Below are 15,705 nucleotides of genomic sequence, written 5' to 3' on the forward strand. Positions count from 1 at the left end.
AATAGAGTGTCAGATCAGCACCCCAGGGAACAGAGGTGAGGAGAGAGTGTGTGTGTGTGTGTGTGTGTGTGTGTGTGTGTGTGTGTGTGCGTAATGACTGTTCAACCCACCTCACCAGTCCCAAGAGCCCTCTGCCCCCCTGTCTGTCCTCTCCTCTCCTCTGGTTTCCCGGCCCTGGCTGTCTCTCTGCCTCCCCCTGTCTGTCCTCTCCTCTCCTCTGGTTTCCCGGCCCTGGCTGTCTCTCTGCCTCCCCCTGTCTGTCTGTCCTCTCCTCTCCTCTCCTCTGGTTTCCAGGCCCTGGCTGTCTCTCTGCCTCCCCCTGTCTGTCTGTCCTCTCCTCTCCTCTCCTCTGGTTTCCAGGCCCTGGCTGTCTCTCTGCCTCCCCCTGTCTGTCCTCTCCTCTCCTCTGGTTTCCAGGCCCTGGCTGTCTCTCTGCCTCCCCCTGTCTGTCCTCTCCTCTCCTCTGGTTTCCCGGCCCTGGCTGTCTCTCTGCCTCCCCCTGTCTGTCCTCTCCTCTCCTCTGGTTTCCAGGCCCTGGCTGTCTCTCTGCCTCCTCCTGTCTGTCCTCTCCTCTGGTTTCCAGGCCCTGGCTGTCTCTCTGCCTCCTCCTGTCTGTCCTCTCCTCTGGTTTCCAGGCCCTGGCTGTCTCTCTGCCTCCTCCTGTCTGTCCTCTCCTCTCCTCTGGTTTCCAGGCCCTGGCTGTCTCTCTGCCTCCCCCTGTCTGTCCTCTCCTCTGGTTTCCAGGCCCTGGCTGTCTCTCTGCCTCCCCCTGTCTGTCTGTCCTCTCCTCTCCTCTCCTCTGGTTTCCCGGCCCTGGCTGTCTCTCTGCCTCCCCCTGTCTCTCTGCCTCCCCCTGTCTGTCCTCTCCTCTCCTCTGGTTTCCCGGCCCTGGCTGTATCTCTGCCTCCCCCTGTCTGTCTGTCCTCTCCTCTCCTCTCCTCTGGTTTCCCGGCCCTGGCTGTCTCTCTGCCTCCCCCTGTCTGTCCTCTCCTCTCCTCTGGTTTCCCGGCCCTGGCTGTCTCTCTGCCTCCCCCTGTCTGTCTGTCCTCTCCTCTCCTCTGGTTTCCCGGCCCTGGCTGTATCTCTGCCTCCCCCTGTCTGTCCTCTCCTCTCCTCTGGTTTCCCGGCCCTGGCTGTCTCTCTGCCTCCCCCTGTCTGCTCCTCACTGCTCCCGACTGGGCACAGCTGGAGAGCGGTTCCTTATTCATTCATGAGAGAAGCACCGGATAAATAAAAAGGTTCATTACCGCGCTAAAGTGTTACTAATGACATGTACCTGCCACCAAGCACCTCTGAAAATCTAATGTGACACACTAGAAAATGGAAAATCTATTCCGCTGCACTAGGGCCTCCAGTGATGCCGCCACATATTCAATGGAAATTTACCTCCGCATGCCCCCCATTTGTGTCTCTCTAAAACTAATATTTACAATCCCATAGCCATTATGTCCTACCAGGCCCTGTGCACCCGCTGTCACGACCTCCATATTAACTGAATATTGGACTCTGAGAACTTAGCATGGGAGGAGAGCCTCCTCTTTTGAATGAGAAGGGCAGCACCAGAGAACCCCCCCCCCCCCCCCCCCCCCCCAAAAAAAAGATGAATACCGCCTTTCCCCCCTCTCCCCCTAACCCACCGCATCACACAACATTCCATCATTTGACAATCCAACATCAATATGCACAGTGATATAAAGTATAACCTACAAATGGCACATAACTACCTCCACCATCTAGTATATTAAAATACTTTGTTACTAAAGATTCATCAGGCACTTTTTAGATTTATTTATTGTGACATTTTTATCACCAAATCATCTCTTCCCAGGTTATAAAAATGTGTCAATCAACTGGTGGACTTGTCATTAACTTATGTAAATAGGCCTCCTAGCCCAGTGTTGAGCAGCAGCCAGGATGATCTAATTAAGACTGTTAAATGCCTACTCCAACTTCTGTTACACAAGCAGTGCTGCATTGAGAAAGCTGTGTGGCTGCCATGGTAACGGGGCTTAAGAGTCTTTTAAGGTGCACTTAAGAGAAATGGTGCATCAGGCCATGGTAATATTATCTTCTGGTGGATGCTTGACATCCTCACAGCTAGTGAATGCAATGTTAATACATTTTCAGAAAATCGTAGTGTGCAGATATTGTAGAATCTGATAACAAATATTACCCACATCAGTAAAAGGGAAATGTTGCACCAGATCAAGTTCTCTATCCAAAGCTGCATTACATGATTGTTCTCTTATACAAACTGTGAAATAATGATCGTAATCTATGTCAAAATGCTAAGAAAGTGGACATGACCTGTGGAAATAATCAATGAGACTGAACAGAAATGAAGTAATGGACAATACACAGACACATTGCCTTCAGAAAGTATTCACACACCTTGACGTATGCGTTTCAGCCTGAATTCAAAATGGATCAAATAAAATCTAACCTATAATGACAAAGTGAAAACATGTTTTTATAAATGTTTGTACATTTGTTGCCACTGAAGTACAGAAATATCAAATTTACAGAAGTATTCACATCCCTGAGTCAATACATGTTGGAATCACCTTTGGCAGCGATTACAGCTGTGGGTCTTTCTGAGTAAGTCTCTAAGAGCTTTGCATGCCTGGATTGTACAATATCAGTCATAGATTGTTCTCTCTGCTACCGCACGGCAAGCGGTACCGGAGTGCCAAGTCTAGTATTGTGGCATAACTACAATGTTGTTGATTCTTCCTCAGTTTTCTCCTATCACAGCCATTAAAATCTGTAACTGTTAAACTCTGTAACTGTGAAATCCCTGAACGGTTTCCTTCCTCTCCGGAAACTAAGTTAGGAACGATGCCTGCATCTTTGTAGTGACTGGATGTATTGATACACCACACAAAGTGTAATTAATAACTTTACCATGCTCTAAGGGATATTCAATGTCTGTTTTTTGTTTAGGTTTTTTTTAGTTTAGTTTTTGTTTACCAATCTACCCTCCTTTGTGAGGTATTGGAAAACCTCCCTGGTCTTTGTGGTTGAATCTGTGTTTGAAATTCACTGCTTGACTGAAGAAACGTACAGATAATTAATTGTATGTGTGGGGTACAGAGATGAGGTAGTCATTCAAAAATCATGTTAAACATTATTATTGCACACAGAGTGAGTCCATGCAACTTATTATGTGACTTGTTAAGTTTTGCTGCAGCACCCTCAGCACCCCTACTTCCCGCGGATATAACTAAATATATTCCCTGTTGCTATCAAAGCCATTCTTAAGGGTATGTTTAACAGAGCAAATGAAATGTAACCATAAATCAGATCTATCATAAATGATGCTATTTGGGCCTAAATAGCATTTGCAAAGTCATCAACAGCTATTGTTTAAATTCAACCCAGGGTTCAACTACAACTAGACAATACATATATGCCTTGGGTTTCAAGCTTTGTTTGATTTGACATTTCATTTTCAAGTTAATAATTAATAACTTGGATTCATGTCTCCATCTCAACCAAAAATATAAGTTAAAGAATGGGACTAAATCAAATCAAACTTGAAATGCACTTTACATAAAAATGTATTTCGATTTAGTCCTGTTCTTTAACTTTGATTCTTGGTTGAGATGCAGACGTGAATCCAACATATGTGGGGAGGCAGGTAGCCTAGTGGTTAGAGTGTTGGACTAGGAACCGAAAGGTTGCAAGATCGAATCCCAGAGGTGACAAAGTAAACATCATTCTGCCCCTGAACAAGACCGTTAACTCCCTGTTTCTAGGCCGCCATTGAAAATAAGAATGTGTTCTTAACTAAATTGCCTAGTTAAGTAAATTAATTATTACTTTGAAGACAAACTGGAATTAAAGTCAAGGGCACAAAATATATATCTCCTTCAAATTTGTATATTTGGTTGCATTGACAACCAAACACAGTTTAATATCACTTTTGCAATACAGTAAATAGCCTATTAACAAATTATATGTTGGATTCAAGTCTCCAACTAAACCAACATTAAAGTTAACGAATAGGATTAAGAGCTTGGAGAGCTTCACAAAGATCTTCACAATTTCTTATAATAATCTGTGCAGAATCTCGAATGGCATTGATCACTTGCACTATGTACTTAATGACATCCCAACCGCAATCCAGGTCATTTAGTTCTGCTATTATATGAAGCACAGTGATAATACATTAAGTTGTTGTATAAATACAACATATCTGACATTGTGTTCCCATTTGAACTTTGTTGTGCTATTAAATAGTTGAAAGCAGTGATAACACATTTAGATAACAGCTAAACCAAAAATCAGACATTGTTTTTCCACTTTGGTTGTGCTTTTATAGTAGATGGTTGAAAGCATACATAGTTGCATTGGGAATTCAACAAACTTCTGACTGTCTTTTTGAGTGGGTAGATAAAGGTTTTGATCAACTTCTCTACCAAATATTACCCACATTTCCACATTAAATTGACTTGGTGTACCCACTGGGCAGTCTTTATCCACCAATACATCATTATGTGTTTTATTTATAATTTCATGATATGAAACAGTAATGAATTCATAATTAAGCCCAATATTATTTCATTTAAAATGGTAAAGCATATGCAGCTCCTGCTGCTATCAACAATCAAATAATAAGTGATATGCAGCGAGTGTCCTGGAACATACAGTATGGTGCTCCTCGCCTGTCAGTCTGCATTAGGTTCCCCTGGTAGCCAGCTGCATATTGTTGTCCCCTCCGCGGCCCTCCCAGCCTAGAAGACCTGTTGGTTGAGTCTTAAGGGCCCTCTAATTAAATCAGTGGCCCCATCAGCGTCTCAGCAGAGACTCAAATTACTGTTTGCTCAACATGTCTGCCATTTTGACTGATTAATTCATATGACGCCAAACCAAATGTTCTGCCTTGTTTATCATATTACAACCAAGCTCTGCACTCTCCTCCCCAGCTATTTAATGTTTTCTGGCTCTGAGACTGTCTACATGAAGTATTTCTAGAAAGCACTAATTTGTTAAATCAAGTTTAGGATGAATCAAGAAGACTCCTACCTAAAAGTTGCTAATTGAAGAATGTTATAAGACCACTAAAGGAAACATCATTTCTTAGAGTAGATTAGCTGGTAATTGCAGCTATTTGAAATACTACTAGGGAGAGATTAGGATGAGGTTGTTAATGTGAACGTATGATTATCAGATAACCCACTTAAGTTAGAATATTATCAACATATCCTCTCTTGCCTTACATGCAGACATGCATGGAATACTGTAGGGCAGGCCTGGCCATCGTATTCATGTATGGCCCTCCAAACACCTTGTGTAGAAGATACAGGTACGCTGAGCCTCTCGTCCTCTGTCTCTGTGTTGTGTATTTATTTTCAACATATTCTTACACCATCGTATTCATGTATGGCCCTCCAAACACCTTCTATAAAAGGTACGCTGATACAGTATACAGTATACAGTATAAAAGTACAAATAACGGTACTTGGCAAAAGAACCTATTAAATTCAAACCAAAACAAAAGTCATATTACAGTTTGTTTTATTGCTTTGGTACTATTTTCATAGGTATGTGGTCAAATGTTCACAATACTTAGTACTGAACTCAAAACAGATCATCAAAGACTGTTTTTTCAAAACTTTAAGCACATTTCCAATTGACTAAGCACAACACACAAACTACCACAATAACTTTCTTCACTAAACCTAATCATTGTTTAACCTGGTGAACCTATATTTAAACTGGTTTGTCTACTGTGTATGGATTTAGAGAACTACAGAAATAAAATGTTTGTTTGTAAAGTATACAAATCTAAATGACATGTATAATACATGATAACCATTAATAATGACTACTTGTTATGACTACCAGGCTGTAATACAACCGGACGTGATTGGGAGTCCCATAGGGCAGCCCACAATTGGCCCAGGTTTTGGCCGTCATTGTAAATAAGAATTTGTTCTTAACAGACTTGCCTAGTTAAATAAAGGTTGAAATAAAATAAAAAATGTCTAATTCATTTCACATAGTGGTAACCACAATTGGTCGTCATATAAAAGGGAATGTGTGGAAACTTGACATTTCTTTCAACATGGAGCAGGATAGACAGCAAGGGAGAGGAAGAACTCAAAGAGCTTGTGGACAAGGGGCCGGCAGAGAGGTCAAAGAGGTAGGCATGGGCCCCATCAAAGAGTTCAAAGAGGTGGGCATGGGCCCCGTCAAAGAGTTCAAAGAGGTGGGCATGGGCCCCGTCAAAGAGTTCAAAGAGGTGGGCATGGGCCCCGTCAAAGAGTTCAAAGAGGTGGGCATGGGCCCCGTCAAAGAGTCCAAAGAGGTGGGCATGGGCCCCGTCAAAGAGTTCAAAGAGGTGGGCATGGGCCCCGTCAAAGAGTCCAAAGAGGTAGGCATGGGCCCCATCAAAGAGTTCAAAGAGGTGGGCATGGGCCCCGTCAAAGAGTTCAAAGAGGTGGGCATGGGCCCCGTCAAAGAGTCCAAAGAGGTGGGCATGGGCCCCGTCAAAGAGTTCAAAGAGGTGGGCATGGGCCCCGTCAAAGAGTTCAAAGAGGTGGGCATGGGCCCCGTCAAAGAGTTCAAAGAGGTGGGCATGGGCCCCGTCAAAGAGTTCAAAGAGGTGGGCATGGGCCCCGTCAAAGAGTTCAAAGAGGTGGGCATGGGCCCCGTCAAAGAGTTCAAAGAGATGGGCATGGGCCCCGTCAAAGAGTTCAAAGAGGTGGGCATGGGCCCCGTCAAAGAGTTCAAAGAGGTGGGCATGGGCCCCGTCAAAGAGTTCAAAGAGGTGGGCATGGGCCCCGTCAAAGAGTTCAAAGAGGTGGGCATGGGCCCCGTCAAAGAGTTCAAAGAGGTGGGCATGGACCCCGTCAAAGAGTTCAAAGAGGTGGGCATGGGCCCCGTCAAAGAGTTCAAAGAGGTGGGCATGGGCCTCGTCAAAGAAGTGGACATCAGAGAGCGGGAGGCAGAGGACAGGGAACTGTCTGATGAAGTCCAGGACATCGTAGTTGACCATGTCAATTCGATCATGAGAACATTTCGCCAAGAATATGCACTATGCTTTACTATTACATTTACAGTAAATTACATGTTGTAATGCATGTAAATTGACCAAACATGTTACAGTATTCTTACAGTACGATATATTGACAGTTTACCCCATGGTGGTGGCCGTGGTAGTGTGCTGACCAACTAGCAGGACTGGGCATGGGTGGAATGGTGGGGGCCAGGAATGAAATCCACCATGCATAGATGGTTCAGGCATTGTTTCGGGCCCATCCCTGATTCTGACCCCATATTTTTTTTCTGCCCCCTAATATCGCCATCCCCATGAGCGTGCCACCCTCCTTCTGGCTATGGATGAGGCATGCGATGACTTCAATGCAGACCAATGTCAAGCTTGGATTCGCCATGTCAAAAGCTTTTTCCCGCGAAGCATGAATGGGGACATTCACTGTGACGTGGATGAAAATGTATGGCCAAATGCTCAAGACAGGCTTGATGCAAATGAATGCGTGCTAAACATTATATTTATTTTCATTGATTTAAGTTGTTTCATTTAATTTCTTACATTTGATTACAGACAGTACACCTATGTTGCAATTATCTGAAAGATCGAAAGTATTTTTTTGCATGAATGATTGTAGAGGACGTGTTCATTGATCACACATTGGATAGATACAGTATTATGGAAATTATAGATTTTCTGTACATTTTGTTGGGTAATGTAAGTGTATTGATTATTGTGAATTATTATTATGTAATTTACAGTATTGTAGCATATTACTTTCATCACTTCTAAGGGTGATTTGAAACACGTATCTTGCATTGTTTGCTATTGGATGAACTGGTAGTTAAAACTACTAAATTGAAAATGTATAATTAAGTTGTGTTTTAAAGGTGAGTAAACCAATGTTCTCATTACATTTCAGAATAAATGTAATTTTTGAATCAATAGTTGTGTGGTGAGACATGTTTACAATCCAAAGGAATGCACAATGACAGGTTTTGAATTGTGACCAGTTTTGTACTGAAAATAGCACCAAAGCAATTTAAAAAACGGTATTTATTGTAGGTGTGTTACCATTACAGTCATGTTGGTACATACAAGTAATTGTCCAAAGCGAAAGAGATAACTGTGGTGTAATAGAAGGATTGCCGATTGGTCATACAATTATCAACACCTTCTGGCTCAAACATCAGTTTTTTACTGTAATATGTAGACTTACAGTAAAATAACTCTCAAGGCTAAATAATATTTATGCACATCTCTTACTCCTACCTAAATGTGGGAGGATGTTTTCAACACTCTCAGATGAGTGATTTCCTCCTGGTATTGGATTCCCACCCTCCCTCGCTACACTAAGAGGGGACAACATCAAAAGCCTCTTTTCAGCAGCCTGGCACCCCAGGTCCCTAATTATGCCCATAATGGAAGGTAACTGTGCTCTGTGCTGTGGTTGCCAGTCTCTGCCAGGGGGGGATATCCACCCCCCTCCCCGCTGCTGTGCCCAGGACCATGAGTGTATTTAGGGGTGAGTGCATGTTTATGTGTGTGTATGTATGTGTGCGTGCGTGTGTGCGCGTGTGTGTGTGTGTGTGTGTGTATGAGAGAGAGAGAGAGAGAGAGAGAGAGAGAGAGAAAGAGAGAGGGAGACACAGAGAGAGAGAGACAGAGAGAGAGAGAGAGGAGCCAATTGCTTGGCCAACTCTTCTCTACTTGGCCAACAGGCACAATAAGAAGATCAGGAGGAGAATGAGAAATGCTCAGTGTTGGTTAAACGCTCTGTGTGTTGTAAGATCGCAGGCCTTAAATGACAGCCATGGAAAAGAGCTTCCCTGCGGTCCTATAAACCACATTAGCCACTAGCCAGGCAGTTGATTTAGGCTTATGTGAGGAGACCTCCCCTGAACACCAAACTGCAGTGCATCTGTGAATGAGGGATGGGAAATGTTCTGTATGAGTGGTCTGGTCGCTAGGAGAGTCGAGCATAGACATAGAGACTTATTAAACACACACTTCAGCATGTATGAATTTGATAACTCCATTAACATGTTACTTTGCACTTGGTGATGTCTGTATATAACGTTCATGGGATATGTAGGCCGATAATGTATTTTTTATTGTCAGGCACAATCCTAATTTACATCATTATTAAATTCTGGATATTAGGAAATTAATTTAAACCTATCTTCTTCTGAGGTTCATGAATTGCCCATAAGAAGCTTTGGCTACGCATGTGGTTGTTAACAGTAGCCCTCTAACCTTCTGCCCAAAGGTCAGTCTTCTACCTCACACTCCACACTGACGGGCTTCCTCAGTACATTCAGTTGAGAACGGAGTCCGTGACAAATCCCTTACTCTCAGCAGATAAAGGAGGAGGGCTTAAACCTGTTACAGTCAGCTTCTCACCTGGATCATAAGAGCTCCCACTCAGGCCATGCAAACCAATCCCCTCTCTTTCTCTCCCCAGCCGTCTAGAATCCTCCAGGATGGTCCCTCACAAAGACCTGGTATAAAGTCCCCTGCGTGTTCGCTTATTGAGTTACCTGTAGCTAAGCTCTGAGCGAGCACACACAATGGCAGGCGGTGATGACGGCGCAGGCCCTAACCCCTCGTCCCCGGCCTTTCCCCTGCCTCATTTCCTTGTGGCGGCTGCCATTTCACAGCTGTTAGCCAGCAACTCTCTTTGTCATGATTAGTGACAAATGAATAGATGCCTCCTGGTAATCAGCTTTCATTAGGCCTGTCAAAGCGTCAACGCCGTTCGCACACCGCCACTGGACACGGGGCGATCACCTCCCAGCCCGTAGACACTACAGTGGACGAGCGGCACGAGGCAGCACTGTCCAGTGCTCTTCACTGCTGTGTCCATGGTGGGGCTAAAGTGTTGGTAACCTGGGCATTAGCACGCTCCTCATTGGCCCAAGGGTTAGTTAGCAGTGCTCCGTGTGGCACTGCTAGATGGTGGTCAGTGTGGGAATGGTATAAAAACTGGTCTTTCTGCTGGGGTGTAATTGGGCCTAGCATGCTCCAAATGGACTGTGAAATGTATGGGGGGGGTGTAAAATAATTGATTTTCCTCCAAATGCAGAATCCAGGGTAGGGCTGTTTAGTGAGTCATTTACAAGAGCAGTTCAACCCTGGCTGGGTTGACTGACAGGCATATCTGTGGATGGTTTGTTCCCAGGGGCTCAGACAGAGATAACACACACCTGAGACCCCGGAGCAGAAGACCAGGTCAGACCCTTTACTACGGACAAGACTGCAAAGATATACTGCATGTGAAATGCATGAACGCACAAACTCTCTCTCTCTTTATCTCTCTCGCTGCAACACTCACATTAGCAGTAAGAATATTTTCCGTCTCAAATACAGAAACACTAACCTACGGTGAATAGAACAGCCATGGAAGTGATGAAAAAAAGGTCAGGACTCTATTGAATAATTCTGACTTTTGAATAATTCTGACTCAAATATTTGGCCTATTCAGTTTGTTTAAATTGCAGTACCCGAAATGAACCAACTCATCTCTCTTCCAGTAAGTTAGTGTGACAGAAGAAGTCGTCATTTCAAGATGCAGATTAGCCACTGTGGTCCTGTTGCGTAGTGCATGACCACCCCCACCTGCTGGAGAGACAGAGAGGGTTGGGATGGGATGGATGGGATGGTGGGATGGATGGGATGGTGGGATGGATGGGATGGTGGGATGAATGGGATGGTGGGATGGATGGGATGGTGGGATGAATGGGATGGTGGGATGAATGGGATGGTGGGATGAATGGGATGGTGGGATGGATGGGATGGTGGGATGACTGGGATGGTGGGATGGATGGGATGGTGGGATGGATGGGATGGTGGGATAGGGATGAAATGTGGAAGTCTGTAAGACAGGATATAGTCTCACCCTCCACATATTTAGTGATTTTTCTCCACTGGTGCCTGAGGCCACTCAAACAATAGCTGTACGTTAGCCAGCCTAATCTAATACACTGACCAATGTTACAACAAAAAAGCATTTCATTCACTGTGCCAACATTGGGCTCAAAATACACACAAAAGCTCATTGGAAAGATCCCATGGCTAACCTATCTTTATGGAGAAAATTAGTTTCACCTCCGATTTGAAGAATTTCATGTCAAGCAAAAAACGAAACCAATTGCATTTACATACGGGACTCACAAAGACTTTTTACTGCTTGTTTTGTTTAGCTTTCTCAAGGCATGCCATGCGAGCATAAATCGTGGTTGGTGGTCCACCTTAATCCAAGTGAATATTGCACATTGCAACAGTATGTTACAAATTGCATCAAACAATTTTCAAGATTTATTTTACCATCAAGACAATGGCCACAAATTCCATTTATTCAAACCCATATTGTGTAAGAGAGGGCCCTGTGTTTACATGAAGGTAATTACAGTGGGATTTGATGTAGTGATGTGCCCAGAATACCCAGGCTTTAGATCAGAGCTGGCTGCTCAACCCCATTAATACCATATGGAAACCCAGCTGTGATCACAATTGGAAGAGCGAGAGGGGAAATCGATTTCATTTGCAGGATTATTGGTGGAACCGAGATGCTGTTGGTATGAAACATAAAGTCTCATTTCAGACGTTAGGGACAGAAGTAGATCGAGTAGTCTCGAGTGTTTGTTTTATTCAATGAAACATTCATGAAATTGAGAAGACTGTATATAATGCCCCCCCCCCCCCCCCCCCCCCCCCCCCGCCCCCCCTGCTTTGCACTTTAGAAAACCTTAGGAGAGATTTGTAATGCTTCAACATTCAACATGATTTTTTATCAGTGTATTGCAATAAACCATCACTTAACTGAAAGCTTATGTTACACATTTGGATTGAATCATGGATAAATGTTATTGTGTTGTTGTTTATTTTATTTATATTTTACCTAGGCCATTAAAAGTTATCTGAGATAGCCATTTTATATGAGATAGCCATTTTATATGAGATAGCCATTTTATGTGAGATAGCAGTTCTCTCCTCATTGCCAAAATGGCTATGTCCCTCCTCTCCCTTGTTCTCCGCCTGTTAAAATGGGTGTTAGGAAGTATTCAGCCTGGTGTAGTAGAGAGGTGTTACTGTTCACTATACATGAAAAACTACAGTATCTGGACCTGCATGGCAAGACGAAAGAGAGAGGGAAGATTTTCCCAGGGTTCTGACAGCACAACAGCTGGGTCTCTCCACTCTACTCCCTCCTTTCTTCCCTCCATCGCCTCTCTCTCTCTCTCTGTCCCTCTCTCTCTGTGCCCAGTGCCAGCTCTATATTTCCCACATGTTTGAGACAGAAGTAGGAGTGATGCCATGCCAGGTGGGTATAGCTTTGCAGTTGTGACAACAGGGGTTTGACACAGCACAGCCCTACAGGCAGATGAGACCATTTTGAAATAAGAAAGTTGAGAGGCATTCTTCTAGACAGAACTTTCTCTGAGGTGCCTGCATACTTTTTACAGGTCCAGTACTCTCAGTGTAAAGGTAGCCTCTCGTAACATATGAATCAACTAGCTGGCCAGTCAGCATACACGATTTGGTTCTGGGTGCCAAGATTAGTACGAAGGTACTATACCTGTAAAGTATGTAAAGACCTCATAGAAAGTGCTCTTTGTACAAATGCCTGTTAAGTTGCTCAATTCATAATAGTCCCATCTGTGATGTTCTACTGTTGAGGTTGTGGAGAGGTTCAGAAAGGTGTGAGGTTAACATTGGTAGCAAGGGTTAAGTGATATTTGTTTTTTTTTGGGGTCTTTCTTCCTGATTTATTTTCATTTGTTGAGAGCAGATGTTGTGTGTTCCAGTGTCAGTGTAAAAGCAAGCCTACACATGTTACTGTCACTGTACCATTACAGCTGGAGAAGGACGTCATCAAGGGACAGCTGGCTCCAATATACACAACTGTGAGAAAGTGTGTGAGCTGCTCGGGGTGTAACCATTACTCCTTTTTTGTTGTTGCACATTTCCCTCTTATTCCTGAACCTTGAGTGGGACACAGTTGAGCCCACACATACATTCACAGACAGACGCAGATGCACATATGTACGCACACCATAAAGGCATGCACGCATGCACACACAAAGTGTTTCTAGTAATTGGTCCCACTGCTTTCCAGTGGTAATGATTATTAATGATTATTAATGACTATTATTGATTATTGGTTCAGCCAACTACAAATAGGCTTGTTGATGATGATAACGGAAGATAAAGGAAATTGTAGAATTCCAGCATGCAGGCTCTGTATTTTGAGAGAGCCAAGTGAAAAAAAGAGGGTCTGTCTGGGAAAAAGAGCTGAAGCTCCGTATTGGGGCTTAAGTCTCCATCCATCTTAATAATAAGCAACTAAACAGCCCCCTCCCACTCTCTCTGCGTCTGGTCCTGGGAGCTACCTGGAGGCCCTACACAGAGCCAATTTAATAATGCTCTCCTCCATGCGCTTTGCTGTGGCATGGACTGCTGGCTGGACAGGGCCTGGGGCTGCACTGGTGCACTCTGGGAAGAAAGAGGACCGTACTGGGCTTAAGGCAGTGTTGTGGAGGGTGTGGTGGAAGGTTAAATGTGTCCGTCTTAACAGCCAACATATATATTCATAATTCAGATTTCATGAGTCATATTTCAGTATTTCGATCCCCCACCTCTATTGATATTCAATTGCAGTTAAATGCAGTACAACTAAGTTTCAATAAATAATATAACCACTGTAGGTAGTCATCAATTCTGTTCTGCTTACACCTTGATGTGAATGGGAGGGCCACTTACACAGTAACAAAATACTTGTTCTGATGTTGTCACTGTTTAACTGTAATGAAAAGTAGCATCCCTATTTGCTTTGCCTCCTGTTTGTTTGCAGATAATGCAGACAATCAATAGGGAGGGTAGTTAAGTGTATTATACATTACAGAGAGCCACCTCGGTCCTGGCCTTGATCCTGCTACTGCCACTATGGGTTATGTTCAGAGTAAAGTACTTTAACCAGGGATCATGGAGCACAACAGACTGCAGACATACTTTGCATATAAAGTAAACAGCAGCATAATATGGGGAGCCTTAGCCGAACTGGACAGCTGTACTGTACACACTTAGACATGTCCAATCACTTGAATTTACTACAGGTGGACTCCAATCAAGTTGTGGAAACATCTCAAGGATGATCAATGGAAACAGGATGCACCTGAGCTCAATTTCGAGTCTCATAGCAAAGGGTCTGAATACTTATGTAAATAAGGTATTTCTGTTTTTTATTTGTTATAAATTAGCAAAACTTTCTAAAAACCTGTTTTCGCTTCTCATTTTGGGGCCATTTTAGAATAAGGCTGTAACATAACAAAATGTGGAAAAGGTCAAGGAGTCTGAATACTTTCTGAAGGCACTGAATTGTCTGAGGTCCACTTTACATGTATAGCCTACCTTAATGCCAACAACCATACACAAAAAAAACATACAAGTATTAGTTTAATTGTATTGTTTTATAAAATACAGAAAGACTTAAATGATACAGGAAAATTCCACATATTGTTGGAGAGAACGGAATATTAAATGCATAAACACTTTGTTAAGGTTCTCTTCTCCATGTCCTCAAGCCTTAAGGTTTCATTTTCATCTCATAGCGTCTCAGAGCCCAGCAAACAAACTGTTGTATGGATGTACCATTGATTTCACATTCACACGTCCAGACTTAAAGGGACTATGGGATTGCCCATGAATCCCAAATCTGTGTGCAACCAACCCACAGCCTATCAAGTCGACATCCACTCTCTTCTGTAAACTGGCAAGATTATTCACTCAACAGGATCTCCCCCCTTTCATCCTGCAAACTACAGGCCAATCCGGCCGCTGACAGCCCAGTGATAGCATACAGATGGAAATGAAATGGTGGAGTGGAGTGGTTCTGTTTGTCAGAAACAGCAGGGCTGGCTGGCTGGCTGACTGGCTGGCTGACTGGCTGGCTGACTAGCTGCAGAGTCTGAATCCTTGCAGTACTGTACAATGCTGGGAAATGTACAGCCGGCTTGGCTTCTGATGAACTACTGCTCATCACTCAAAACAATGTACACCACACAGCTGCACGTGGCACACACTGTAACACAACTCATTACCTAAACATCCATATAGGCCTACTGTGACCATAAAAGTATCACTCCCACTCCTATACTGTACACCTCACTACACAACATCTCATGGAATGGCGGGGACAGTGAGGGGACACACACACAAACAAACACAAACAAACAAACACAGACACACTCTAACACACACATTATTTTGTGTTGTTGTATTGTTTGTATTATTATATTAAACAAAATGTTTGTATTGTTTGTATATCGTAGTATTTTAAATGTATGTGACTGCCCTTGTCATGTTTTGTGTTTTTTTGTGGAACCCAGGGAGAATAGCTGCTGCCTCTGCAAAAGCTAATGGGGATATAATAAACAAATAAACACCTCACAGTTTTAAGACAAATAATTGTACAGTTATACATGGGAGCCAATGAAGCAGTACACTCAGGGCTCTAAAGTGCCACCATTTTGATCACATATGCTCCTTAATATTTTGCTGTGCAACCTGGAATTGTTTTATGGGAGCACAAGTGTGTCTCTAAAAACAATCACCCAGATAATTATTAATCTACCTTCCCAATGAAAACTAGTTTGAAAATGCGAACATATATGTTGAAATTGAAATAATTTCTGAACGATACACCATCC

Source organism: Oncorhynchus mykiss, chromosome 17 (genome assembly GCF_013265735.2).
Source record: "Oncorhynchus mykiss isolate Arlee chromosome 17, USDA_OmykA_1.1, whole genome shotgun sequence".
Taxonomy (NCBI): domain Eukaryota; kingdom Metazoa; phylum Chordata; class Actinopteri; order Salmoniformes; family Salmonidae; genus Oncorhynchus; species Oncorhynchus mykiss.